General features: G+C 41.6%; 1 protein-coding gene across 1 annotated transcript in view; it reads left to right on the forward strand.

Annotated features, from left to right (window-relative positions):
* The window catches only part of L3MBTL4 (L3MBTL histone methyl-lysine binding protein 4), a gene marked incomplete at its 5' end in the record, with an annotated part of 293,576 nt that overhangs the window by 134,340 nt on the left and 132,810 nt on the right, over nt 1–26,426 (forward strand). The gene's annotated exons all lie outside the window — the stretch shown is intronic.

The following is a 26,426-nucleotide window of genomic DNA, read 5'->3' on the forward strand; positions in this document are numbered from 1 at the left end:
ATGGAAGTCCTGGCTTTATCAGGTGATTGCAGTCTTGGAAGAGAGTGCTGAAAATAGTCCTAAATTAATCAAAGCAAATGTTTCTATAAGAAATAATGGTAAATACTTCCAAATAGTATAAATGAGTATGTTAGATGTGTAAATACAGTATTAACACTTAAAAGAAATGAATATCACCTAGTATCCCTAAAAAAGAAAGACATGCAAACATCTTGGGTACTTGGGCAAATGTTTAGGACTCACGGACCAGGAGAGTAGAGTTGAACCCTACTTGTGTGGGGGAAGGAGGAAAAGAGAGTAAAGACATAAGGGAGGGAAGGGGGGGGCAGTTGCATCATTGAGAGAGGGCTCTGTCATAGGTGAGGCCCCTGTTGGGGCGGATAGAGCCACTTGTCAGACATCCACAGGGGTGTGTGGCTATGAAGAATCTTCCTTAGGCTTTTCTTGTGTGCTCACTCTTTGTTCATTTTTTTGTTTGTTTAAATCTAGAGCTGCAAACTCCAATATGGTTAGTCACTAGTCATATGTATCTGTTTAAATTAAAATTAACTAAAATAAAACCAAATTAAAACTTCAGTTCTTCAGTTACAGTCACACATAGCCATGTATGCCCAGTGGCTACCATATTAGATGGCACAGAAAGTTCCATGGAATAGCTCTTAGAGAGTTTACCATGTTCTGCCATCTCACAGTAGATTTTTGAGTGGCGGGTATTTCCAGATGAAATAACTGGTCACTTAGTGCTTCCTTCAAAACTTGAGTCATCATCCTGAAAGTTAGCAAGACCATAACATTGCAGTTGGTGTGTCGCTTGGTTCTTTCTGGAGTGTATCCTCCTGAGTCACTGGAGCTGAAATAACAAATGCCACGCTGGACAGCTCCTTACGATTGCTATGTACCTCAGCCAAGGTCTCTTCTTCCCACTTCACCACAGCTGACTTGCCTCCCACACTGTTCCTACATGTGCCTCACTCACCTCTCCCTGCTCAGATGTATCCTTAAAAACAAAGTCACAGTGGGTGTGCTCCAGTTTGTTCCAGCAACTTTCCGGAAGTGTTCTCACTCAGAATGGCACAAAGAGGTCCAAGTGTTGCTTTTACTTGTAGTGTCTAATTACGAATAATATTGAGAATGTACGACATGATTTCCTCCATCCACCACATAGCCTTTAAAGCTTGGCCTCAGACCTTTTGAAGAAACTAGAAGAATATGGAAGTAGAGTTTAAAGAAAGGCGTTCTATGAACCTCAGGAGAAAAGTGAAATACCGCACATATGTGGTAGAAAAATGGGACATTTTTAGGGAACTAGAAGGCACAAGGCATTCTTTCTTGAGACCTCACTATTCACAGGGCTGCTCGGAGCAACACCTGTGTGATTGGGTCTTGGCTCTTCTCCTGCCCTAGACATTGTTGTGAGAGGGCCGGGACTCCTGTAAGTAAAAGTCTTCAAAAGCGTAATGATTCCATTATCTCAGAAAAAGAAAAATAACAAACAATGAGTACCTGTGATGAGCTTCTCTCTAGAATGGGAAAGACGAAAGTTAGACCACTGGATGGTCCTCGAACTTGCCTTTAGATCTTATAAGGCATTTAAACTATCAGCTAAATAAATTCTGACTTACTTATGAAAAGAGCAGATAGAAAGCTTTTACTATATTTAACACTATGTTGTATTCAAGAAATGAGGATGAGCTCTTGGTGAGGTTAGTGTTGATTGTAAGGCAGTTATGGAGGTATGGGGGTGGGGGTCATGGGCAACATAAGGTTAGTTCCAGTACCTTATGTGTAATTGTGTTGGGCAATTCTCTCTCTTGCTTTAATCATCTTCAGTGACAGGTCTTGTCTTTATCAAGTTTAGCTTTGAGATGCTAGAGTTACTCACTGACTGACTGTATCCATTTTCAGTCAATACATTGATTTATTTTTAAAACACCAACTCTTGTTTTCAAATATCTAGGTCATCCTATTCTAAATATCATTTACTAAGTTAGTCAACGTACTGATGTAACTATGAGTATAGCTTAAGAATTTGCTTAAATTCTCTCAGAACTAATTGGGCAAGAACTGTTTTGATAAATCATTCATATTCTCTGGGGTTTGTCTTCCTGTATTTCAATTATTGTAGTCTTAATCTTACATAGTTTCGCAAGATGAAAAATATCACTCTTCAATATGTATCTTTGGTGTTATCTGTTGAAAATATTACATATACACACACCTAACTGCACCTGCTAGAAATTTGCCATAACACACCCCAAAGTTGTCATTGTACAGTTTGCTCTTATAAATCAATGAGATGGTAAGCGGCAGATGAGAATTTTAAGATGCTGCATTTTCCCAGGACTCTAGATGTGCTGTTATAATCATCTCTAGCTTGAGTTTCCTGAAGCATGTAAGTTACGCTTACATATTCTAAAATGAAAGCATTTTTTTCCCTCTTGTCATAAACATATATACCTTTACCAAGTAGTCATCATTCTACAAAATGCTTTCCACAGTCTCTAGTCCAGAAGAATTTTAAGCAAATATTTTTACATTAAAAAAAAAAGAAGAAAATGATAAAACCACAAACCCCTCCAGCTTCACCAAGGCCTGTATGAAACAGCTCAGTTGACTCCTGCTTCCCAAGCTTGGGGAATGCTTGGAAGTGGAGAGCCACGGTAAGGAAGACGGCGATTTCAGCTGCTCGTCTCTAAAATACTCCCAGGCAGCAAAGTGCTTGCAAGGAGTTAATCTTGTTCTTACCATTTTTGTCAGAATTTCTGATTCTAATATTGAAATCTCAGTGTTTTGAAAGGAAGTAAACAATGTTCTTAAAATAAGTTGTCAGCATCTTGTTTCGTGCCACTGACAAGGAGAGCCGTGACATCAGGACACCACGGAAGACACTGAAAATAATACAGGACTTTAAGAGATGACGTGGGCCTCGGGGTGTCCTCTGTAGATGGGATTCAGACAGGTTTACGTCAGCTTTCATTAAAACAGTCAAGGGGTTGACAGTAATATTCAAAGCTGTTTGGAGTTCATGTGAAATATGCATAAACCATTTTTTGAGAGAAATTGCATCAATTCTTATCAGTGTGAAAATAAGACTTTGGGCACATGGTTATCACACAATTTACATGTGATTTGAATGAATTTACATAGTGAATAAAATGAAGTAGGTATGTTTGTTAACATTGAAATATTTAAAGATGACAATATTGGGACTACAAGGTGTAAACTGACTTTAAGCCAGGGTCCAGGATTCGAAAGGAAGTTGTTTTTTCTAAATCAGTAGAATGTAGACTTGGGAAGTGTTTGTCTACCTCTGGGTCATAAAATGTACAAAGGTAGTTTATTTAGGAGCTAATAATTACACTCTTTAAGTAAAGAGCCCGGTATTGTTACAGTGTAAGGACCTCTGGCCCTGGTGTTCATGTGTGGGTACAGGACACACACTGCTAGTGCCACACCATGAAGAACACACTAGAAAAAAGAAATCTGCTGCTCAGAAGTGAGGATGTCTTGTTAACATGTAAGATGTTTTGGGTGCTGTTCATGGAGACTTACGGCACAACTTAGCCTCTGCTCAGGATTTATCTAGAATCATTTTGCCAGTTGTGTGTGTGTGTGTGTGTGTGTGTGTGTGTGTGTGTATCATGGAATGTACTAATGTGTGGTATGTGTGTGAATGTGTGTTTATGTGGTATGTGCATATATATGTATGGAATGTGTGTGGGGGGGTGGTATCTGGGTTTGTGTAGGGGGGAAGTGTGCTAGGGTGTGTGTGTGTGTAGAAAGGATTGGTTTTCCCCTGCCTTCACCCCACCCTCTGCAAGAATCCCATACTCTGGACATTTTCAGAACCGTCTCTCTGTCCCTGGTGTTCTGAACTAAGTTTTCATTCATATGTTCAGGCTGCAAAGTCATTTGTTTTATTTCTAGGAAATGTTCCTATAGCGTTTGAGACTGTTGTTTTTCTGCTCCCTGCATTGTTTTTTTTGGGTTGTTTTGTTTTTTTCAGGTACTTGGTTTTGTTTTAGAGAGAGAGAGTGCTCAGGAGCAAGAGGAGGGGCAGAGAAAGAGAAAATTTTAAGCAGGCTCCACACTCAGTGCAGAGCCCACCTGGGGACTCAATCCCATGGCCCTGGGATCATGACCTGAGTGAAATCAAGTTGGAGGCTTAACTGACCACGTCCCCCAGGTGCCCCGGCACTTGGGTTTTGACTTGGGTTTTGGTGGGGTCGGTTGGCCTCTTTCTGTTATGTGAAGGACATTTCTCTTATCCCAGTAGTCCTCTGTGTTCACTCTTGAGAGCGAGGCACCAGAAAGTTGGTACACAGCTTTGTCTGCACGCGTGGGGCCTGCCAGCTGGTGAGCTCCATCCACTGGTCGGGCAGGGACCCAGCCAAGGTGGAGGAGACCATTACCAGTGAGCCTCCTCTTCTGAGTAAGTTCCTGCCAACAGACACAATGCTTGCAAACATTTCCTGGGTGCTTTGATGCCATCCTGTCCTGCTGACTCTTGGCTCTCACCAGATCCATTTTCCAGCTTCAAAAATGTGTTGACCCACCTGCTGTCATTTTTTTCTCTTGTGCTTTTCTTGTGTTTATACCTTCTCATTCATTTATTTGTTTTATTTAGTAATGAGAGGATGTATTTATCATCAAGGAGAAAGGATAAATTCAGTTTTCCAATCTGCCATGTTTTCTCTAACTTATTTTTAAAACTTAGTTTATCTCCAAATAATAATTTAGCTATTAGTCTATAACTTTATTTCTAACTCTTTGTTGTTCTGCCTTGTCATAATAGCACCTTCTTCTTGGTACACATAGAAAATACTTTTCTATGTATACAACAAAAGAAAATAAAATGACTTTCTATTTAGTTTGACTCTGTAAATTTTTTTTAATGTTTTATTTATTTCTAGGAGAGAGAGAGAGAGAGAGACAGCGTGAGCAGGGGAGGGTCAGAGAGAGAGGGAGTCACAGACTGAAACAGACTCCAGGCTCTGAGCTGGCAGTCAGCACAGAGCCCGACGCAGGGCTCGAACCCATGAACCGCAAGATCATGACCTAAGCGAAAGTCGGACGCCTAACCGACTAAGCCACCCAGGCGCCCCTTGACTCTGTAAATTTTATGAATTTATAGTAGCTGATTGGAATACTATGTTCAAAAAGATTCTCAGAGCCATGGTTTTAATTTCATATGCATAGTACTTCTTAATTTATTATCATCTGCAGCTAAAACTTGATCTTATCAAGACAGTGCCTTTATGACATGTGTTCACTTTATCTGATTCCTTTGTCATTTGGCCTGTCATGTAACCACATGGTGAAATTGAACTGGGTGGAAGTTTAAAAATAAACTTGCAGATGTATTTTTACTTTAATAAGTAAAAAGAAAAAGAGTATCTGCCTTTAGATAATACTTCTAATTCTCAAAATGACATGATTAATTACCCAATTTAGTAAAAGCATTGATAAAGTAATGAAAAATCAGCCTTGGGTCTCTAAATCACCTCTGTCCATTACTTAAAATTATTGAAGGTTAATGTATATGTCTGATTTTACTCCCTGGGAAATAATTATGTGAGAATTCTGGTTTTTTCCTTCCTTTAAGGAAGAGGATTGCATATGGAATGCTTAGTTTTATAGCAACTAAAGCATTGATTTCCAAAGATACTATATATTCTTTGACATACTCTATGGATTTTATTAAGTACAAAATTTCAAATTCCATGAACTGTAGGAAATGTATTCTTATTATGATGAAAGTAGATGTGACTATAGTTTAAGGTCAGTTTATGACAATTAATGGGAGGACAAAATAATAGTGTCTGGTAATTTTAAATCACCTTAAAAACAAAATCAAAGTAAAAGTAGACAAATAAAAAAATCCATTCCCTTAGAAATAATACCAGAGGTTATTTTTTTTATCTTTTTATTTTAATGTTTATTTATTTTTGAGAGACAGAGATAGACAGTGTGAGCGGGGGTGCGGGGTGGGCAAAGAGAGAGGGAGACATGGAAACTGAAGCAGGCTCCAGGCTCTGAGCTGTCAGTACAGAGCCCGATGTGGGGCTCGAACTCACGAGTCGTGAGGTCATGACCTGAGCTGAAGTCAGATGCTTAACCAACTCAGCCACCCAGGTGCCCCTGATCTTTTTATTTTAATTGAAGAACTTAGATGCTTCATTTTTAGGATGGTTTATGGTTTATGGTTTAGAATGACTAATAGGTTTTATCTCTTACTGTGAGTTTGCTATATTATTTTACATTGCAGGTTTTTTTGTTTGCTTTTTTCTTTTTCTTTTTCTTTTTCTTTTCCTTTCTTTTCTTTTTTTAAGCAAGCTCCACACCCAGTGTGGGGGTTAAACTCATGACCTTGAGATGAGTCAGATGCTCTACTGACTGAGCTAGCCAGGCATCTCTGTTCACCTTTTTCTTACTGTTGTTGATTTCAATTACTATGCTTTAAAATTTTTTTCATGTTTATTTTAAAGCTCCTCCTACTTTTTCATGCAATATTAACTCTCACCCAGCTTTCACATCTCATACTATATGTACATGTTACATCTCCTGGATTCATTCTCTCAACTGTTTATCTTTTCCCTCTTGCTTATTATATCAGTATTTTTCTGTTTGCTATAAAATGTTTTCTGTTTTGTACTTGACAATCTAAAGTTGTCCCACAAGTTATTCTGCTCTTTTTTTTTTTTTATAAATAGTTTATTGTCAAATTAGTTTCCACATAACACCCAGTGCTCATCCCCACGAGTGCCCTCCTCCATGCCCATTGCCCTCCCCGCTACATCCATCAGTTCTCAGTTTTTGTTAGCCTTCAAGAGTCTCTCATGGTTTGCCTCTCTCCCTTTCCCCCACCATTTCCGCCCTTCTTCTCCCCCTTGGTCCTCCATCAAGTTCCTCCTAATCCTCCTATACGTGCAAACATATGATATTTGTCCTTCTCTGCCTGACTTATTTCGCTCAGCATAACACCCTCAAGGTCCATCCATGTTGCTACACATGGCCAGATTTCATTGTTTCTCATTGCCATGTAGTATTCCATGGTATAGATAAACCACATCTTCTTGATCCATTCATCTGTTGATGGACACTTAGGCTCTTTCCATGTTTTAGCTATTGTGGAGAGTGCTGCTATGAACATTGGGGTACATGTGCTCCTATGCCTCAGCATTTCTGTATCCCTTGGGTAAATTCCTAGCAGTGCTATTGCTGGGTCATAAGGGAGTTCTATTGTTAGTTTCCTGAGGAACCTCCACACTGTTTTCCAGAGGGGCTGTACCAGTTTACATTCCCACCAACAGTGTAGGAGGGTGCCCGTTTCTCCACATCCTCGCCAGCATCTAGAGTTCTCTGATTTGCTCATTTTAGCCACTCTGACTGGCGTGAGGTGGTATCTCAGTGTGGTTTTGATTTGTATTTCCCTGATGAGGAGGGATGCTGAGCATCGTTTCATGTGTCTGTTGGCCATCTGGATGTCCTCTTTGGAGAAGTGTCTGTTCATATCTTCTGCCCATTTCTTTACTGGGTTGTTTGTTTTTTGGGTGTGGAGTTTGGTGAGTTCCTTATAGATTCTGGATATCAACCCTTTATCTGATATGTCGTTTGCAACTATCTTTTCCCATTCCGTTGGTTGCCTATTAGTTTTGTGGGTTGTTTCCTTTGCCATGTACCATAGAGGTTATTTTTGAACTGATACCATTTCACTACAGAATTAATCCATGGTCAATAGTGAAATTTTGGTTAATATACAGAAGTATTCAAGAATAAATAAAAACCACGCATTTTCCAAGTACACACTTATATGTCTTAAATGCGTTTCATTTTTAAAGCTTTTTTTTGTCTGTGTGTGTGTATGTATGTGTGTATACACACACGCACACACACACATTTTCCACAATAAAAATCAGACAGGATATACAATTTTTGTTACTTGTTTTTCAATAAAGGATCAAATAGTTTCTCCTTTTGTTAAAAATTTCTCAGATAAATTAATCAGATATTATTTGGTACACATATGACCATTATCTCTTTGTATTGTGGATTCTGTATTAGTTAGAAATGACTCTTCATCCATATTTTTCCCTGACCTCTGTGCATGTCTTGTATTAATAGTGCCAAACAGAATTTGTTTTAATTTTGAGAAAATATTTGTCTGTTCTTTATTTGTAGCCATTCATGTCATTTTATTTAGATACGCTTTTTTCCAAAAGTGTAAACTATCTTAAAAGTAAAGTCCCATCTGAGAGTCTTTTCCTGTTGGCAACATAATTTGACCTATTTACAGTCATTGTTATAATTATTATAGGGCTGCCTGGGTAGCTCAGTCAGTTTAGCGGCTGACTTCAGGTCATGATTTCACAGCTTTAAGGCTCATTAGTTCGAGCCCCACATCAGGCTCTGTGCTGACAACTCAGAGCCTGGAGCCTGCTTCTGATTCTGTCTCCCTCTCTTTCTGTTCCTCCCCTACTCTCCTTCTGTCTCTGTCTCTGTCTCTCTCTCTCTCTCTCAAAAATAAGTAAACATTAAAAATTTTTTAAAAATTATTATATAAATTGTATATATTCCAACTTGTTTTGTGCCCTAAGTTTTTGCCTTTTTTTTTTTTTTTAATGATGGTAAGGGGGAGGGAAGGGTCCTTCCTTCATTCTTTCCTTCATTTCCAGAGCATTTTGTGTGTTGCTAAGCTCTAGTTTAAAAGGAAGGCTTTAGTTTCTCTATTGGTTATTCTGAAGACTTCCAATGCACTTCTAAAACTACATTTATGTGACTATCAAAGTCATAGAACATTAATCTGGTTTTTTGTGAACTTGAAACACTAAATGCTTTTCTTTTTTCCCTAATCCAACATACCCATATATTAATTGAACTTGTGATTATTTACAATACTTTTTTTTTCTTTTCAGTTTTTAAGCAATAGGGATCAATTATTGGAAAGAGCAAAAATGGGGAAACAATTTTACAGTCATACTTAAAACAACCATGTACGCTTACTTCTATAAATTTTACTGGTTCTGGTGATACCCTCAGTCCTTTTTGCAGTGCAGTTTTTGCATTTTTTAAAAGTTTTAAGTTGAATTCCAGTGTTAATAAACAGTGTAATATTAGTTTCAGGTGTACAGGAGGTGATTCAACACTTCCATACATCACCCGGTTCTCATCGTGACAAGTGCACTCCTTAATCCCCTTCACCTGTTTATTGATTTAACATTTTTTATTCCTGTTCTGGCACAGTTCTTTTCAAGGCTTGTTTTAATTTGTCTGTGGCACCTTTATATCACATTTAAAATATTTGTGCATCTCACCCATGAAATCAGTTTGAAAGGAGATGGAGGTCTTAAGCTCAGAACTTTTCCTTCAGAGCTCCATCAGCGTTACTTGATATCACTTTCTGTTCCTATGCCATGTGGGCGAAGTCTAATGCCAGCCCTGCTGATGGTGGCAGAGGTAGTCTGCACTCCTTTTGTTGAGGTTTCCTATAGAAAGTCTTTATGTGTTTACATATTTATGAAATTGAAAATCCCCCTGCATATGTCTAGATATGGTTTCCTTCTTTTTGAGTTTACCTAGAGTACTGTATGTTTTTTCACAGTTTTTAGGTCAGAGTCCTTGTCCATCTCATATCATTTTTCTCTAAGAATTTTATAAGGTTTTGTTTGTATGCTATCTATACTCTTCTCTCCAAAATTAATGTTAAATGACCTTGGATCCTCTGCCTCTGTTCTTCGTGTCTCTCATTTTTTCTCTCATTATTTTCAGTTCTTCATTCTTTCCCTCTGCATCCTGGGGCACAGCCAGTTTGATCTTTTGTGTCTACGTGTGGGGGTTGTATGCACCTCCCTGCAAGCTATCCCAGCCCCTCTTTATTCCTCTCCATCACCACGTACCACCTCCAGTGGCACCTCTTAACCAGGCATTAGGGAAGACATTTCAGATGCAAGATTCTTAGCTGACTCTGACACGTAATTATCCCTGCACTGGAGAGTTTCATTTTTCCATTTATTTTTTTAAGATAAAAAGTTTCAAATGCATGTAGCTCTTAATTTAAAGTAACTTAAGAAGGTTCCTTATAATTTCAAGTGGTTGGACAAAGGGTGAGTTCACACTATCTCTGGGCCTCCGTTTTTCCATCTGCAAAACATGGTGATTGGACTGTGATTTCACATTTCCTTGTTAGTTACATTGCCTACCATATTGTTGGCTCTAAGTGATATTTATCAACATAATCCTCTTAAGAGCTGAACCATACTGCCTGGACAGAACCTATTCCAACTGCAAAGAACTTATCCATATGTGAATTTCACTTTTTGTTAAAATGTAAATATCTTGAGTTCAAGATCTATATTCCAAATGCAAGACCCATAACTACAAAACTATTGCTAGCAGAAAGAATTGGGTTGGAATAGCCACTTTCCTAAAGACACCTCAAGAATCAAGATTAATATTCCTTCCATTATCTGCTAGGCACAGGGGAAAAGAATATGATTCCACAATCAGTTTTCTCTGACTTCCTGGAGTTACTCAAATTGTCAAAGAATTTGTCCTAGCTAATCTGAATGCATAGGAAACTCTGTAATGCAACTTAAAATAGATTTTTTCCCCCAAGAAATAACATCCCTAAGAATAGGAAGTTTGTCACTCACTGTGGTTTGTTTCTTATAGATATGTCACTCACTATGTCAATATGTCATTCTTTTGGAGACTCTTAATTTTTAGATAAACACCGTTATTAAAAGGTAACATAGCAGAGCCTGTCTGCCTTTCATGTATGAGGATAATGTCAATAGTACAACTGATTTTTGAAAATCACTTGCAGTGCAGACAGTAGGATGGACTAAGGTTGATACAGAATTTAAATGTTGATGTTTCTCCTTTGGAATACTAATTAATAGCACATTATATTTGCATATCATTTGACCACTTATAGAATACTTTATCATGCATTATCTTATTTAATACACAAGGCAGGCCTATGATGTAAATTTTGTTATCTCTGTTTTATGAATGAAGAACATGAGTCTTGGACAAGTTGTGTCTTCTCCTCATAGCATAGCTGGTAAGTGGCTGATGTTAAATTAAATGTCTTCCAACTACTACCAGGTGTATATGTGAAACTGGGGTGGTAGTTGAAGTTATGTCTTTCATTTGTAGATTAGGGAGATTTAGGTCAGAAAGTGAAACAATATTACTAAACTACAAACAAACTCACTTCATATGGATAATCATCTGTTAAGGAGACTGTTAAGTTCTCTCATGAAGGAAAAGCAATACAAAGTGATTTCCAGGATTCCTTCCAAACTGTACATTTTTTATTCCTAGCTCAAACACACACACACACACACACACACACACACACACACACACACACACACGGCAGGGAGATTATTTAAAGACAATTTTAGTTGTTACTCATAATTTGCTATAGAAAATAAAGAAGAGTATAAGCTACCTGAGTGTCTTCCTCCTCTTTGGTATATAGAGCCGTTAAAATACTACTTGTAAAACATGAACTCTCAATAAAAAACTTACAAGTCAGAAATCTGAAATGAAGGCTCAGGTGGTGAAAATATTAAGCTAGATATGATGATTTTAATTACCTCTTTGTCTCAATTATTCTCATCTTGATGATATAATAAGTAGAGCATCATACTCTAATTTCTGTTATTATAATTCAGTGCCCACATATGTCAGATTTAATATCCATTTGCTCGTCTTTATGTGGAACCAGATGGAAAAGGTACATCGCCTATTTATAAGACTAGCTGCTATTAGTGAATTTTCAAATTCCTTCAGTGAATAACAGTGGGTGCAGTTGAGGATGGTTTAGGACCGCATTAGAAATGCCAGAGCAATAATCCAAAGTAAATAATGTGGTGCTATGTATCCCAAAAGATCGTGCTGATTACTAAAATAGACACAACGCCATTGACCTCAATTATAATCATGCATGCTGCAGAAGGCTCAAGTGTGAATGGAAAACAGATCATTCTGATATAATAAACAGAGCTCTCATCTTGGAGGCCATTTATACAATGTTGTAAACATCAGTTATGTAGTAAATGCCAAAATTTGTTTTACAAGATATGGCAATTCTGTGACTGGTTATATGCCCCACAGAAATGTGTGCCTAAATTCCATGAAAAGGTATGTACAGGAATGTTCACAGTGGCACCATTCATAATAGCCCAAACCTGAATTCCCATCATTGCCCACCAACGGCGAATGGATAAATTGTGGCACGTTCACACAGTGGGTGTTGTACTGCAGTGGAAACAAACCGACTCATAAGTACACACAACATGAATGAAGCTCACAAATGTGATGGTGACGGAAATGTTTGAACCAAGCTCAAAACAGTAAATCCTGGATGATTCCATTCACATAAGATACAAAAACAGACACCATTTATCAACTATATAAAAATTCAGGGTTCTGGTTACGGTTGGCAGTGTAACCATAAGAGGGGAGCGGAGGGGCTCCTGGAGCCAGGTTCTATTCATGGGTACTTGTGACAGGAGTGTTCAGTTGGTAAAAACAATTTATAATCTGTGCATTCTGAATGTAGGGTCCACTTCAGTAAAAACAAGTTTGCAAAAAAAGGCGACCTCATTGAGGTGGCTCTCCGGACAACATTACTCACAGCTTCCTGGAAGTGGATCCATGACAGTCAGACGTGTCAGCTAGTTACAAGCTGGAAGGAGGCTGCCTGGCCTTTCCTACCTCTCTGGAGACTAATATCAGGGCAGAGGGAGCAAACATCCAGGGTGAAAGCTGTTAATGACGTCACCCAGGCCCCTGGACTGTCACCCAACACAGGAGGCTGGTGGCCAGCTTCCCAGGTCTCCCGTTAACTGAGACCTGGGTATCACCCCAACCATCTAGTGAGATGGAAATGCACCTGCGTCAGCCTCAGCCTTCATTTGAACTTCACAATCCATAGTGCTCATCTTAGGTTTTAATCTGCTTTGCATGTCTCTATCATGGGTTAAAAATAAACACATAGAACAGAGTAAAATGGTAACACTTCGCTACATTGGGAATTAGGAGATCTTTGCTCTTCAGCCTTGTGTTCTGGAATCTACTACCCAGTTGTTCACCTGTCTTCTGCTTCCTTTATGGCATACTTTGAGTGGGGTAGAGAAATGACTTTTCCTTCTATGAGACAACAGGTCTTGCAGGGAGAGATCAGGATAATGAAAGCAGACTTAAATTCCCTCCAGTAAAGTGTATTTTTCATGAAAAACCATGGTCTTACCCTGGAATTAATCCTTCTCCACACATGAAATAGTCTGAGTCTTCCATCAAGTGTTACTTGGCCGGGCTTCTGTGCTATTTAAACTAGACTGTGAAATAGATGACAAACTCTCAGAACAAAATAGCATGTACCACTACTTGGAGTATTTCCTGAACAAGCATCCACTTGCACACAAGCCTGACACCCTGCCTCTTCCTTGCGTCCCAGCCACCCACACGTTTATCTAAGAATTCTTTGCTGGTAATTCACAAACACCAAAAAAGTCTTTTAAAAAAAGGAACTAAAAACCATGTTCCATTAAGCTGCAAACTGATGTTCTCTCCTGTGCACGAGGAAAGCCTCCCATGCCCAGCATTTCCGGGCCAGCTGCGTGTGGGTACCAGCTTTCGTGTCCCCGCACTGGCAGCAAATCTTGGCTCCTTTTGACAGTTGCTTCCAGCAGGTTCTCATCTTTGTTCACAGGGATAAGTGCTAAGGATTTCGGCACAGTATCTCTAGCTGTCATATTTCTAAAAATCAAGCTAACGGCTGGTGGCAAAAGAAACCATTGCTTTCCCTCATTATCTGTGACTTTGTGTAATTACTGTTGGGAGTAACTGGTGGAAATTCAGGGATGGCCTGGCTACATGCCACTCTGGTAGAGGTATGGGTTGGGCTTGCAAAGGAAGCTTTTTGCAGGGAAGGATGCTGTTCTGGTCACAAAACAAACTGGAATCATTAGGAAGTACCAGCTAAATTTAAATATATAGCTGCACCTCGATGCCCAATGACTGAAATCCCGCTCTTCTCTAATACACTAAAACAAATGGCAAGGCTCGAGGAGAACAACGTAGTTGATGTTCATTTAATCAATATTGGTGTTATCTAACAGTATTTAAAAATAAGGCCATATGAGTGGCCAATGAAATTCCTATTTGTCTTTTGGGGTTTCTTTTGAATGGAAGAGCTGGGTACTAAAGAAAAAAACATTGCAGAAATTTGGGGCTTAAAAAATAGCTAAATTTTGCATTTACATCTTCAATAAAAAGAATTATTTATGTGTTTAACAAAAATATATCACTCGGAATGTCTTAGGTTTCTTTTTCATACAGTTTTCATCCTTTCATTGAAAAAGGATTTGTAGACTGTCCTTGATCTGCCCAGCATTGTGCTACGTATAGATCTGGTCCTGTTTCTACAAGCCTTCAGTCCAGGAGAGGAGATGAATAATACCTATAATGTTAATTAAATGGTGTGAGAACAGTAAGTTTGGGGTGTTATGTGTGGGTGGTCACATGAAAGTCCCTGGAACTAATCGAAGAGTTTCAAGAAAAGTGTCCTAGAAAATTTGGTACCTTCCCCAAGTCCTGAAGGATGAGGAAGATTTAAGCAAAAGGGGAAAGAAGGGAGGTTTCAGCAAGAAAGAGTGGCTAAGACACAGAACAACTATGTGTGTGTGTGTGTGTGTGTGTGTGTGTGTGTGTGTGTGTGTGTGTGTGGTTGCATACGATTCAAACATTCAAACATCTGAAGCTTGGACCTGGGTGGTAATAGCGGAGGAGGAAAGATGACAGATAAGGCTAATGACGTGACCAGGGCGCATGCCCACTGTGCTCCTAAAACATTCCAATCTTTCCTGGGCCTGGGCCTTCATAGCCTCTCAGATAAGAGGTTGAGAGTAGACATGTCATTTTGCATTAAGGTCTGAGCATGTTCACCCTGTTTGATCTTCTCGGATGCCTATGCTGGTGGCTGGCTGGTGCCCACTACTAACACATCTGATACAGTAAAAGTAAGGGCTAGCTTCTCCTCATGTTACTAGTACAAAGTCTTAGGCATTCTCTCCATGAGTTTATTCAGTGTTTTCCAGCTAGTTCAGGATGTGGGCATCAAGAATACTTATTTTTGGGGGCGCCTGGGTGGCTTAGTTGGTTGGGCGACCGACTTTCGCTTGGGTCATGATCTCGCGGTTCGTGGGTTCGAGCCCCGCGTCGGGCTCTGTGCTGACTGCCAGCTCAGAGCCTGGAGCCTATTTCAGAGTCTGCGTCTCCCTCTCTCTCTGACCCTCCCCTGCTCACGCTGTCTCTCTCTCTCTCCTAGAAATAAATAAAACATTTAAAAAAAAAAAAGAATACTTATTTTTGGGGTGCCTGGGTGGCTCAGTTGGTTAAGTGCCCGACTCTTGGTTTCGGCTCAAGTCGTGGTCTCATGGTTCGTGGGTTTGAGCCTTGCATTGGACTCTGCTGACAGCATGGAGCCTGCTTGGGATTCTGTCTCCTCTCTCTGCCCCTCCCTCACTTACTCTCTGTATCTTTCTCAAATTAAAAAACAAAAAAGAATTCTAACAACGCCATTGTGGCTTCATTGTTAATAACCCACTGAGATTTTTTTTAATGACACTTCAAGATTAGGTTTCTTTTGTGTGCCAAGAATTTGACATATGATATTATATTTAATCATCACACAGTTTTACAATAGATCTGATCTCTGTTTTACAGATGAGGAAACTGTGGTTGGTTTCAGAGGTTTGGCCATCTGGTTATCAATAAATGGCAGAGCCGGGGTTTGAATAGACTTATGAGCTCATCATGACAATAAGTGCTGTCTCCCTTCCCTACTCCTAAACCCAGGGGGCAGCTGATGACTGCTGGGGAAGTTCTACACCCAGAGCCGCTGGGCTGGCCATCTCAGGCCCTGCTGCCCCTCCTCGGGCTCAGCACTCTCTGGGAGGTCTGTGAACTTCCCTTGCTGTGGCTATTTCATAGAATTTTAAGTCCCTCCCAGCCCTTGCTTCTCCACCCTTCTGCAGACTGGACTCAGCTCCTGCTGCACTGAAAAAATAACCATCCAGTCATGCCTCCTTCCCCATGGGAAGAACAGAGGAGTCCTTCTGAGTGCCAGTGTGTTAACCCCACCCGCCCTGCCCCTCATCACCCATCTGAACCAGTCACTTCCTTTCTGAGGCCATCTTCCCCACAAGAGTAAGCACATTCTTAGTACAGCTACACAAAGGAACACGATGCAGCAGAGAAAATGAACAAACTACCACCAGACACAGGGGCAGAACTCTCACAAATATCTTGTTATGTGAAGAAGCAAAACCAAAACAAAGCCTTCAGTGGGGTGCAAATTGTAGAAAGTCCTAAACAGGCAAAACCAAACACTGTTGTATAGGGATACGTGCAGAGCTGATGAGACTGGATAAGAACCAAGAAATGACGGAGGGAAAAAAGGAATTAGTGCATGGCACGCTGGGGACTGTCACGGTGCTGGCAGTGTTCTCTTGCTTGGCCATGATGGGAAATGCGTAGGCATTTGTTGTATAATTGTATTTTAAACAAAATACAGATGTCTTTTGGCCTTTTGTATATAGGAAACATCCAATAAAAAAAGAATAATAAAAATGTAAACATACCGAAATCTCTGTTATTAAAAAAAAATCTTTTTTCAACTCAATTCCCTCTATAACTTTTTACATGCCCCTTCCAGCCTTCACCCCCAGATATCCTGAGGGGTGCGATATCCCTCCCTTTCTGAGCCTCCAGCCCTCCTTCGGCCCTGTCATGTGGCTCCTAGGTCACCTGCTGCCCCCTTGTTGCTGAACCCTGTGGTCCTTTCTAACCCCCACAGGTCCTGCAGCTCTGATGGGGTCTCTCTCTCTCTCTCTCTCTGCCATTTCGCTGCTACTTTCGTTGTTACTGACCTGTCTTCGCCTGGTTTCCAGGACATTACCATCTCATGTCCTTCTCTTTCTCCTTAGTCTTCCTTGTCGGCTTCCTATATGACCTGCTCCTAACATACTCTTCCTTGGGGTCCGTCCCAGGACCCCCTTTCATCATTCCACTTCAGGGACTCTTCATACCTCTGGATGGAATTACCTGGAAAGCTTTGTACAAGCACCCCCTGGAGATTCTGACTTTACTGACTTGGGGTAGGACCCAGGTTACAGGGTGGTCTTAGAGTTCTCCAGTGTGCACCATGTCTGAAAGCCACTCCTCTCCTGCTTACTCTGCAAACTCACGGCTTGGTCCTTACCATGGTTTCAGTGACCTCTAAGTGCTCCTGACTTCCTGGACTCCTCTAGCCAAAGTCACTCCTGAGCATGAACCTGTGTATGCAACTGCCCAATGAGCAGCAACCTTTGTACGCTAGTCTGACGCTTCGGTGTTGTCGTGCTCAAAGCTGCACTTGTTGCCCCACCAAAATTTCGTTGAGTGGTATGATCATTTATCCTGACTTGAAAAGCAATGAATCATTCTTTATTTTAAAAATGTTTATTTATTTTTGAGAGACAGAGGGCTGAGTCTGTGCAGAGCTCAACATGGGGCTCCATCTCATGAACTAAGAGATCATGCTCTGTGCTGGAATCAAAAACCAGATTCCAGGCTCCCTGAGAAATCGTTCTTAACCTGTCCTCCTGTCTTACACGTGGCATTTAGTCAGTCACCGATCTTGCCAGTAGGGTCTGCTTCCTCAGTGGTCTCAATTGTACTTGAGTTCATGCTATTCTCTCAGTGACTCAGCCCTCTCCTGTTTCCCCTGCTGCAATCAGACTTGTCTTTCCCAGATATTAAGCAGACCACCTCACCACTCTGCTGTAGACACCACTCAGTGATGGCTCTTCGTTCCTCGCAAAAGCATGAACATGACTTAGAAGGCCCTTCTGGATTGCAGCCATTCACAGATTCCAGGCTCGTAGCATCTGGATGTGCTTGTCCTACTTCTGGAAATCCTCTTACTGTCCCAGGTCACGCATACACTTCCCTCAGGCGACCCCCCACTCGTAACACAACGTAGACCTCCTTCTTAGTTCTCCATGGCTTCCCCATCTGTGTCGTGGGAGTTCCTGTGTGCCCCCACAGCATGCCCCTCCCCAGCGCACCTGTGGGACTCTTGCAGGCCCATTCTTGTCTGTCTGCAGCACGGGACAGCGCTCCTGAAGGCGGCACTGGGTGGGTGGTGGTCACCACCAGGCCATGTCTCCACCAAGTGCTTGGCACACATGTGACGGGGAAGTAGGAAGATCGCTTTTGCAAGTTTTTTTTTCAAAAAAAATATTGAAGAATTACAACATAGAGAATTAAATAATGGAAGACATTTTTTTTTTTCCTGAGGAAATCAAAAGGCACATATTTATTGAGCAATGAGAGATGCAGTTTTCAAAATGTGATTCCGCTTCAGTGATATTTTTGACTGTCTTCATCTGTTCAGGCTGCTATAACAAAATCCCACAGGCTGGATGGCTTCTATGTAAGAGATTGATCTCTCACAGTTCTGAAGGCTGGAAGTGCCAATCAAGCTGTCGGCACGGTCGTGTTCTGGTACGAGCCCTCCTTCTGGCTCGTAGCCAGTTTCTTCTCATTATGTCCATACACAGTGGAAGGGACGAGAGAGAGCCATAAGGTCACTTTCATGAGGGGACTAATCCCATTCGTGAGGGCTTTACCCTCATGACCTAAGCCACTTCCCAAAGTCCCCCCGCCCCCAATACCGTCACACTGGACGTTAGAATTCTACGTATGATTAGGATGGAGATACAGACAATCCATCTGTTGCACTATTTATTCCAGAAACGTTGGTTGAAATACTGCTGTGTCTGTGGCACTATGATAGAAGCTACAAGAAGTCATAAAGGGAATATACAGATTCACAAGGAGCTTGTTGTCTAATAAGGGTGAAAAGATGTGAAATACATGAATACAGATGACTGAATATGGAAGAGAAAAATGACGGCTATCACAGAACGAGCACAGAGAATGCTTAGGGTCTCACTGGACGGTAGATTAACTTGCAACAGAGCAGTCAGAGAAAGCTTCGCAGAGGAAGTGATATTCACACTGTAATGTGAGTGGTCACCAAGTGCAGCGTAGAGGGGTGGGGAGGGAAAGAAAACTTCTTTACAGGGCCGGGGGGTGCGGGGGTGGCAGTGCTGGCTCGTTTCTTCACCTCCTTCCTGTTACTTCTGTGCTTATTTGCCTTCACTGGGAATCCATATTTACCTGTGTGCGCGCGCGCGTGTGTGTGTGCGTGTGTGGTGGTGTGTCCACCTAGAACACTCTCTGGAGCATGGTAGGTGCTCAATGTTTGGGGAGAACGGAGGAGAGAATAAAGGGAGGAAGGAATCACATTCGAATTTGGTTTTCATCTGTGAGTAGGTAGACTGTGGATACTACAGAGGTGGGGACAGTGAGTTCCAGGTGGCAGGATCCTCCATACTTTGTGCAAGTGCACGCTGGGGCAATTAAAACACGTTGTTTCAACTTTATTATTATCTGGGCTTTCACTGTCCAGTTTCTGGGGAAAAAAAACAGTTATGATGGTGAAGTCAAGTTGTCTTTGAATTGTCCCATATTCGTAGGACATGAAAAGGAAACTGCCCCAGGATTGGAGCAGAGGAAGGTAGTGGTTTAGCTCTCTTGGAAAGGTGAACCAGTGGGAGTGCCTGGGTGGCTTAGTCAGTTGATCTCATCTCAGGTCATGATCTCACAGTTCATGAGTTTGAGTTGAGTTACACCTCAGGCTCTGCTCTGACAGCGTGGAACCTATTTGGGATTCTCTCTCTCTCTCTCTCTCTCTCTCTCTCTCTCTCTCCCCCTCTCTCTCTTTCCCCCTCCTTCATGCCCTCCCCCGCCCCCACTCTCTCTCTGAAAATAAATAAATAACTTTTTTTTTTTAAAAAAAGAAAAGGTGTATCAGTGAATATCTTTGAGAAATCCTTTTCTGTTCCTATTACCTATATATTATCAAATAAGGGAAAGGAAAAATAACAATTACAGGATTCCAAGGAGCCTACTATAAAATACTTATTTGTAATTCTTTCAGCATTTTGGAAGTGAAGTGTTATATAAATACAAGTTGCTACTCCTTGTTTTTCATTTGCTTTTTTTTTCACACATTCCTCCAATTATATATGTGTCATAATCTTGCTCTAAATGCAACAAAGCTTTATAGGTTTTGTGCTTATACAATATAGCATTTTGAACTATTTTTAATATGCTTTCTTTTTTGAGTCTTTGTTCTCTTCTCTCACAGTTTCTATAAACACAGGAAGCAATTCCCATTTTACTGTATGAATATGCTAGCCACCAATACTAATCAGAATAGGCACAAAGCACAGGGTAGTAACTTATAGTTCTCCAAAGACTCTTGTCCATTTCCTTTGTTTCGATGTCAGCTTGTAGAATTCTGGAAAGCATTTTCTCATCATTTTATCTTTTCTGAATTGCTTTTTGGGAAACATTGAGTGAAAGATGCACTATATAAACAAAATGAATTAAATGTACAAGATGGATGATTTGGGCTCTGTTCTTCCGATGTGCTGGGGAGTTAACCAGGCACAGTTCATTAACACTAATGGAAAAATTTATCATTTACCATGTGCATTCCCAGACATTCTAGAGACAATTTCTACCCCTAATTTGCTACATAACTTGATTATTCGTAAATGTACTCCAAGATCCAGAAAGGAGCTATTTTTATCAATCATGCATCTTAAAGATTACTTCTCATTAATTTAAATGTGAATTCCACTGAGAAGAGACTTCCTCTCCAAAAATCAACTTTTTTCCCATAGATACATCTCTGACATTCCAGACACTATATTCTTCTTTAAGTTTCCAGATAACTGAAAGTATATACTTGCCATATTTTAAATGTAACTTACATTCTTACCACATTTTAAGTATGGCTCAAGATTCATAAAAAATTGTTTTTATCAATTTGATTCAGAAACCTGTGTGGAGTAGATTCCAAAATATAGTAGCACCCCTTGCATGTAGGGAAGTGAGTTATTCAACAGCTCTGTCTCTGTGGCCCAAGACTGAGACAGGATCTAATTAGGCCAAGAATGTGCATACTGTCTATGTACTTTCTTCACAAGCTCCAGAATGTGCTACACCCAGAGTAAATACTTCTAAAGACACGGTCATTCACTTTTCTGGTCTAGGAAATGGGACGCGCCAAGGCAAAAGAAGGGAGTGTTTATTAGAAGTACACTAGATACAGAGAAGAGAGAGGACCCTCAGTGGTCAAATAATGTAGAATTAGAAACCGGTCCCTTTTATCAAAAGACGTTTAAACGTTTATATTCTTCTTTTAGAGACAAGATGGAATTGTCTCTAAACAGTGACATGAGGCCAAGAATTTGGGTTCTAACATTGGGAAGCAAGGTGGCAGCCCTGCTAGTTACCGGTCAGCGTTCTCTCATTGAAAATGTGTTCGGGAACGTGAAAGACAAGGACTGATGCTCCTCGCTATTTCAAACACCAGAGAAACCGAGTCCACACGACCCGGAAGCAGGCTGCTTCTTGACTTCGGTATCTCTCTTTCCTGCATTTCAGCTCCATCTTACAGATTTCCAATGACAAGGAAAGGCCACCTGTGGGGGAGCCTTGACGTGCAAGTGACCCTGTGGCCTGAAGTGGGGCTCTTGGCAGAGCAGCTTTGCTGTGTGTGAAGTTGGCCAGGAGCTAGCATGCTTTGAAACATTAATGTGTCCTGAGCTTTTAAATCCTAGCTCACTTTTGGTAACTGTAGCAGCTTTATTAAGACACAGTTCACATACCATGTAATTCACCCATTAAGGGGTACGATTCCGTGGTTTGTAGTGAATTCGCAGAGTTGTACAACGTCTCTGCTCTCAATCTTAGAACACTTTCCCCTTTGCCCTGCTACTTAGCTCTGAGCTCTTCTTTCTTTTGTGCCTCCCAACCTCTGTCTCACCACACACTCTTCTCCTGATCCTCCTCTCCCTGTCTGCTTCTCTTCCTGGGTCCCTTTCTTTTCCTCACAGACGTCACCCACTACTCTGGGTCTGGCTGTGGTTCATTGCCAACGAGGAAGGAAGAGAAGAGGTGATGAGAGTGGAGGGCAGGAGAGAAAGAAGAAAGAGACAGACATTAGCCTGAAGGTCTGAGAGCATCTGGAGGTGACCATGAGCAAACGCAGAAAGTCAGAACTCAGCTTCCTGCGCTTTCCTCCTCTCCTCCTGCCGGCACGTCATTTCTCAGAAGTTCTTTCCTACAAGCTCACTTCCTGTGACAACCCTGCACTCACCTCGGTCCTGTCCTTCCACTATTCTCCGAACTAGTAACCGTGGACAGACAGACCACTGATGCAGACAGGCTGCTGTCATCAACTGCGTGCTCGCTCGCTCGCTCTCCCCCTTTCTCTCTCTCTCTCACGCACTGCATAGACAGGGAGAGGAAGAGACACAAAAGCAGACCATAGTGTGCGTGCAAAAACTGACTCATACAAATGTGCAGATAGGACATTTCAGAAATAAAGTTTAACTGCAACATTTCTTTGTTCTATTACTATTACTAGAAGATTAAATTTTGAAATTTGACAGAGGTCTTGGGCATAAATGGGTGTAGAGAGTTTTCCCACAGGAAACAGAGACATGCCCACCGGCAAATCACTTGGTCAATATTGAGCAATTACACTTTACCATACTAATTTCAAATAATCTCTTCTGACTTGTAGTAAATGTCTAGGATAAGACACACCCTTAGCTCTATGGCTTGATGCTCAACAGCCCAGGCCCCCTTCACTCTGCGCAAACGTCTCAAGGCCCACCCGTGTTCCTGATACAGATGCTGTTAGCAGTGATGCCTGTGGGCGGATGGGAGACTGGGCGCCAGGAGAGCACACTGGCCTTTTGTTTTTCTTCCCTTTTCTTTAACGGAAAAAGAAAGTACTAGAAAGAGACTGCAGGAAAGTGATAAAAATCTTTCGCAGTTTTAGAGAAAACGAACAGGTCAGGAAAACTGTGGTTGTCAGGAGACCTTCAGTGCATTGAGACCGTCAGAGGCCCAGGCATCTTCTGTGGGGCACTGGGGCTTCTGGGAGGGCTGTGGAGTCGGTGAGAGTGCGGGCCTCACTCCCTGTGTCTTTGCCCACACACACTCGTCAGCCAGGGAATCCATGATGTTCAGTAGAACCTCAAAAGGATGTTGACCCTAAATAGGCTCTGGAGTAATACGGATGAATCATTCAGAAAGGCCCTGCAGAGGGAAGAGCTTACCTGAAGGGGCGAGGCCAGGTGGAGGGGTGCTCACACCAACAGTCAGGCAGCCAGGGACTGTCACCTCCGGGGTTGTCGCTGCAGGGTTTGGAGTTGAGTATCGTAGAAGCAGGACACGCAACCTGGAAACAGTGATTATGGCAGTGAGTGAGTGACCCCATCTGTGTACGTGGACACACCAGCCTGATGACCACACATGTGGCATAAAAAGTAGATCCAGAAGGAGATAGAGAACAATGTCAATGGCTTGCAGTGGGCGTGGAGGAGCACTTTTTCTGCCACTAAGGTTCTACATTAAAAATTTTGTAATTTATAAATTATACGTTCTAATGCTTACAATTTTTAAAAATGTTAACTTCAGTATGGAGTTTAAAAGCTAAAAATGAGACCAAATACAACTCTGCTCAGGTCCCAAAGTAGTAAAATTCCCAAGTCATTTTCATGGTCTTAAATCAATAAGGAAACCTTGCAGAAGCATTGGTAGAAAGCAACTGAAATTTAAAGGAGCTGAAATTGAAGTCTGTAAGGAATCAGACAGTTACAAGAATTTCTCTGTCAAACTGATAAAATGTAATGCATCCATTGAGATTTAAACAATTTTGTAAATCCAACAAAGTGAGCAAGTGTAGCATACTTGAAGCCCCACAGAAACTTACAAACAAGGAAGGACCCCTGCCAGGATGGAGTCACAGGTTAATTTCATGTTTGTGGCCAGCGTTGCTTTAAAAAGTGGCCCACTGCTGCTCTAAAAAGAAATTGAGCGTTTATCAGAGAGAAGCCAAAGGATAAAAAATACTATTGAGAAGATTTCATGTTTCCAATGAAAAGAATGCTGTTTTACCTCCACTACCCTCCTTCCTCCAGAAAATCCCTGCATTCAGGTCTCTGCAAACATACACATCTGCACAGACGCACAGCCTCCATGTACCAGAACAGGCAGAGGTTGATGCTCAGGAGGCTGGGAGGAAGGGAGGTGAAATGGCCGGTGCTGTGCTCCCACCGTCTTGACAAGCCCATCTGCACAGAGACGGACCCTGCTTCCATTAATTCTCAAGGACGGATTCCCAATCAGTGACTGGCTGTGAAATCCAGTTCTGTGAAATCACCCTGAGAGCAATTTTTGGACCTGAATCATCTATGCTCCTGCAAATTGGAGCTCATTTCAGCTTTCTCAGATTGCAAAACTAACATAACTAGAGAGCTTCAAATGCCAGCTTATCTAGACAGATGTGCTAACAAAAACATACAACCAGAACACTTCTATTAAAACTAATTTGTGCAAGCGAGTTTTTAAAAGATGGTAACTGACAAAATTAAAAACAAAAGAGAACTTTTTCTTTCTTTTCAAATATGACTTACCTTCTGTGCTACACCCAAGTCCCCCCTCCCTGGACACCTGCACAGGCCACAGCAGTGATGGCTCCTTAACACTAGAGCACACGTCCTTGCCCCATTTTAACCTGTGGTAGCTGGAATGCCAGAGGCCACACCTGATGCCCCGGTGGTGTGTAGCCTAGAAAGCGGCAATGCAAGAGGACTGTGAGTCGGCCTGCTTAAAGCAGAAGGGAATCAAAGGCCAGGAGTGTGTGGGGACTGTAGCAGGAGATAGGAGCCTATTCACACCATGCCCCACCCATTGTCTTATCACAAGATAATGTGGGGGACTCTGTGGTTAATCCAGTGATTCAAAAGAATTTGACCTCCAGGCAGGTATACAAGGTAAAGTGTGCACAATAGGCAAAACCTTTGGAGACTTCCAGGCAGCGTTGAGGAATACGGTACAAATGAGAGCAGCAGCCGGCCTGTGTGCAGGCTGGAACCTGGAGGGCGCATCCATCCTCTGCTGCAGCCACACGGGCCTGCCGCCACACCCCAAATGTTGTCTCCCTGTCCGACTTCTCATTCTGTGTGGTTGTCTGTTCTGACCGCCTGCACAAGGAGTCCAGAATTTCCCGGTCAGTCCTGCTGTTTAAAATGTTAGAAACAAAGAACGCTGTCTCACCCCCTAAATCAGCGATGCTGCCTCACCCACCTTGACCATCACACTCGCAGAGTTATAGCTCAGTGTTTTCTTTGGCAACTCCCAAGCCCCACTGGTTATTTTTCTGCAAGATGTATCAGAATTTTCTGTCTGCTTCTATAGCTCTTATGCACGCCTGGTGTCCAGATCCTGCCTCCGCCACGCCTCAGGCTGGTCCTGTGGGCCAGAGCCACTAGAATGACCTTGCTGATCTTGGCGCATCAGCTTTCCCGATTTGAAACCTTCTGCATCTCTGACCCCGAGAAACTCTTAGGCAGGCCTTCGGGGCCTCCTGTGGTGAGCAGGAGACCTCCACAGCCCTGCCCCCTGGCCCACGGGGACTCTTCTCCAGGCCTTGCATCTCTCCCTGCCCTTGGGACTGACTGAAACCAGCTCTATTTCAAGAACCTGCCCCTGTGCCCTCCTTCGTCCTCACTTAACAAGCACAGCAGCAGCAATGGCAAAAATGATTTTATGAAAACATCCCCTTTCTAGATTTTATTTATTTAATGCAATACTGCATCTAATGAGGTCATCTGTTAAATATGAAGTATATATTCCTATTGTTAAATGATATCATGCATTATTAAACATATACTGTCCGTAATAACAATAAACCACAACAAACGGCTTCTTCTGTTTTTTAGATTTTTGTTTGTTTTTTGACCCGTGAGGGTAGGAGCTTTGCCACACTTGGGTTACCATAATGCCTAGTCCAGTGCTGTGCACACAGAAGCATTCTGTAAACATTCGTGGATGAAATGAAATGGGAGCTGCTTTTGCCTCATATGGGCCTCCACAAAAACAGGATACTGTTTGGATGCTCGTGTAGCTACGTTAGGTAGAATGTTGTAATTGGCCGTGTGGATGCAACCTTGGTGAAGATGTATGTGGATATGAAATATTTAAATTCTCATGTAAAAACATGCTAAAGACAAAGCTTTAAAGTCTTTTTTTCTGGCAAAAAATCAAGGCTGTCTCTCCTCTATTTTCTTCTCCTTTCTCACAGTTTTATAAATTACAGCTTGTCCCAATAAAAAATTATCCAGATGGCCAGTTCTTCACATTACATTTCATTCCATGCAAGGAATGTGCCTTTGTTTCTAAAGAATCCCGTCTTTAGCACATGTGCTATTCTT

The sequence above is a fragment of the Hyaena hyaena genome, unplaced genomic scaffold (assembly GCF_003009895.1).
Source record: "Hyaena hyaena isolate Hyena2069 unplaced genomic scaffold, ASM300989v1 scaffold_812, whole genome shotgun sequence".
Lineage (NCBI taxonomy): Eukaryota > Metazoa > Chordata > Mammalia > Carnivora > Hyaenidae > Hyaena > Hyaena hyaena.